Here is a 3931-nt window from a genome sequence, read left to right as displayed (position 1 = left end):
TGAGGCAATCTCAGTTGATCCAATGCTTTTAGTTCATTGGTGAACAGGGGAGCTTCATCTCCCCAAGTCTCTTTACCAAATATATTGGCATTCAGCTTCATGATTGCACCCAGGAACTTGGCAACTTGCTCTTCAGTAACATCTTCATTCTCTTCAGAAGAAGAATACTCATCAGAGCTCATGAAGGGCGTAAGGAGGTTTAATGGAATCTCTATGGTCTCTAAATGAGCCTCAGAGTCCTTTGGTTCCTCAAAGGAAAACTCCTTGTTGATCACTGGACGTCCCAGGAGGTCTTCCTCCTTGGGATTCACATCCTCCCCTTCCTCTTTGGATTCGGCCATGATGGTTATATCAATGGCCTTGCACTCTCCTTTTGGATTTTCTTCTGTATTGCTTGTGAGAGCACTAGGAGGGATTTCAGTGATCCTTTTACTCAGTTGGCCCACTTGTGCCTCCAAATTTCTAATGGAGGACCTTGTTTCATTCATGAAACTTACAGTGGCCTTAGATAGATCAGAGACTAAGTTTGCTAAATTAGAGGTATTTTGTTCAGAGTTCTCTGTCTGTTGCTGAGTGGGTGATGGAAAAGGTTTGCTATTGCTAAACCTGTTTCTTCCACCATTATTAAAGCCTTGTTGAGGCTTTTGTTGATCCTTCCATGAGAGATTTGGGTGATTTCTCCATGAGGGATTATAGGTGTTTCCATATGGTTCACCCATGTAATTCACCTCTGTTATTGCAGGGTTCTCAGGATCATAAGCTTCTTCTTCAAAAGATGCCTCTTGAGTACTGTTGGATGCAGCTTGCATTCCATTCAGACTTTGAGAAATCACATTGACTTGCTGAGTCAATATTTTATTCTGAGCCAATATGGCATTCAGAGTATCAATTTCAAGAACTCCCTTCTTCATAGGCGTCCCATTACTCACAGGATTCCTCTCAGAAGTGTACATAAACTGGTTGTTAGCAACCATGTCAATGAGTTCTTGAGCTTCTGCAGGCGTTTTCTTTAGGTGAATGGATCCACCTGCAGAAGTATCTAATGACATCTTAGCTAATTCAGACAGACCATCATAGAATATATCCAGGATGGTCTATTTTGAAAGCATGTCAGAAGGACACTTTTTGGTCAGTTGCTTGTATCTCTCCCAAGCTTCATAGAGGGATTCGCCTTCCTTCTGTCTAAAGGTTTGAACATCCACTCTAAGCTTACTCAGCTTTTGGGGAGGAAAGAACTTGGCTAAGAAAGCCTTGACCAGCTTATCCCAAGAGTTCAGGCTATCTTTAGGTTGAGAATTCAACCATATTCTAGCTCTGTCTCTCACAGCAAAAGGGAAAAGCATGAGCCTGTAGACTTCAGGATCTACTCCATTAGTCTTAACAGTATCACAGATCTGCAAGAATTCAGTTAAGAACTGAAAAAGATCTTCAGATGGAAGTCCATGAAACTTGCAGTTTTGTTGCATTAGAGAAACTAATTGAGGTTTCAGCTCAAAATTGTTTGCTCCAATGGTGGGGATGGAGATGCTTCTTCCATGTAAATTGGAATTAGGTGCAGTAAAGTCACCAAGCATCCTCCTTGCATTATTATTATTTTCGGCTGCCATCTCCTCTTCTTGTTCAAAAATTTCTGAAAGGTGCTTGCTGGATTGTTGTAATTTAGCTTCTCTTAGTTTCCTCTTCAGAGTCCTTTCAGGTTCTGGATCTGCTTCAACAAGAATATTCTTTTCCTTACTCCTGCTCATATGAAAAAGAGGGAATAGAAAAATAATAATAATAGGGATCCTCTTTGCCCAGGTATAGAGGTTCCCCTGTGTGAGTAGAAGAAGAAAAGAATGTAATGTAAAGAAGGGAAGTAGAGAAAATTCGAACACAGATGGAAGAGGGGGTTCGAATTTGTGTGAGATGAAGTGTTAGTAGATGAATAAATAAATAGAAGGAGATGAGAGAGAAAGAGGATTTTCGAAAATAAAATTTTGAAAAGGGGTTAGTGATTTTCGAAAATTAGGAATGAAATCAAGTTAAAATTAAAAATTGAAACAATTAGTTAATTAAAAAGAATTTTTGAAAAAGAGGGGGATATTTTCGAAAATTAGAGAGAGAGAGTTAGTTAGGTAGTTTTGAAAAAGATAAGAAACAAACAAAAAGTTAGTTAGTTAGTTGAAACAAATTTTGAAAATCAATTTTTTTTAAAAAGATAAGAAGATAAGAAGTTAGAAAAGATATTTTAAAATCAAATTTTTGAAAAAGATAAGATTTAAAAAGATATGATAGAAATTAGTTTTGAAAAAGATTTGATTTTAAAAATCAAAATTAATGACTTGACTCACAAGTAATCACAAGATATGATTCTAGAACTTAAAGTTTGAATCTTTCTTAACAAGTAAGTAACAAACTTGAAATTTTTGAATCAAAACATTAATTTTTGATGATATTTTCGAAAATTATGAATTAAAATTAAAAAAAGATTTTTGAAAAATATTTTTAAAATTTTCAAAAATAAATAAGAAAAATGAAAAAGATTTGATTTTTGAAAAAGATAAGATTTTTAAATTGAAAATTTGATTTGACTCATAAAAACAACTAGATTTTAAAAATTTTTGAAAAAGTCAATCCAAATTTTCGAAATTTATGAGAGAAAAAAGGAAATATATTTTTTTTTATTTTTGAATTTTTAATGATGAGAGAGAAAAACATGAAAAATGATGCAATGCATGAAAGTTATGGATCAAAATAATGAATGCAATGCAAGAATGCAAGAATGCTATGAATGTCAAGATGAACACCAAGAACACTTTGAAGGTCATGATGAACATCAAGAACATATTTTTGAAAAATTTTCAATGCAAAGAAAACATGCAAGACACCAAACTTAGAAATCTTTCATGTTCAGACACTATGAATGCAAAAATGCACATGAAAAACAAGAAAAGACACAAAACAAGAAAACATGAAGATCAAACAAGAAAACTGGCCAAGAACAACTTGAAGATCATGAAGAACACTATGAATGTATGATTTTTTTCGAAAAATGCAAGATGAACATGCAATTGACACCAAACTTAAAATTGACTCAAGACTCAAACAAGGAACATGAAATATTTTTTTGATTTTTATGATTTTCTAATTTTTTTTGGTATTTTTCGAAAATTAATGTGAAAAAGAAAAATAAGGATTCCAAAATTTTTAGTGTGAATTCCAGGAATCTTGCACTCTTAGTCTAAAGCTCCAATCTGAGGGTTAGACATGGCTTAATAGTCAGTCAAGCTTTAGCATGTAAATCAGGTGGATCAGGAACAACAGCAGGTGGATTAGCAACAACTAGCTTGCTCTTGATAATGTTGGGTTGGAAGCCCCAGTCCAAATGAATTTAGACATGGCTTTGCAGCCAGTCAGGCTTCAACATGCTTCATGAAACACTAGAATTCATTCTTAAAAAATTTTAGAATAATTTTCGTAAACAGATGAAAAATTTTTGAAAGATTTTTTTTTTTTGAAAAATTTTTGAAAACAAAACAAAAAGAAAATTACCTAATCTGAGCAACAAGATGAACCGTCAGTTGTCCAAACTCGAACAATCCCCGGCAACGGCGCCAAAAACTTGGTGTGCGAAATCGTGATCATTCCATTCCTTGGTAACGGCGCTAAAAACTCAATACGCACGTTCATGATCTTATATCTGTTTCACAACTTTGTACAACTAACCAGCAAGTGCACTGGGTCGTCCAAGTAATAAACCTTACGTAAGTAAGGGTCGATCCCACGGAGATTGTCGGCTTGAAGCAAGCTATGGTCACCTTGTAAATCTCAGTCAGGCGGATTAAATTGTATTAAGATATTATAGTGGATGAAAATAAATAAAATATAAAATAGGATAGTGGTACTTATGTAATTCATTGGTGAGAATTTCAGATAAGCGTATAGAGATGCT

General features: G+C 34.5%; 1 non-coding gene across 1 annotated transcript; it reads left to right on the top strand.

Annotated features, from left to right (window-relative positions):
* The first annotated feature begins 1103 nt into the window (after window positions 1-1103).
* Window positions 1104-1211, top strand: LOC112739031 (small nucleolar RNA R71). Its single transcript, XR_003169972.1, has one exon. It is a non-coding gene; the product is annotated as a small nucleolar RNA R71 (small nucleolar RNA).
* Window positions 1212-3931: the final 2720 nt, after the last annotated feature.

Source organism: Arachis hypogaea, chromosome 13 (genome assembly GCF_003086295.3).
Source record: "Arachis hypogaea cultivar Tifrunner chromosome 13, arahy.Tifrunner.gnm2.J5K5, whole genome shotgun sequence".
NCBI classification, from domain to species: Eukaryota; Viridiplantae; Streptophyta; class Magnoliopsida; order Fabales; family Fabaceae; genus Arachis; species Arachis hypogaea.
The sequence above is the reverse complement of the archived record's forward strand: the minus strand, read 5'-3'. Positions and strand labels throughout refer to the sequence as shown.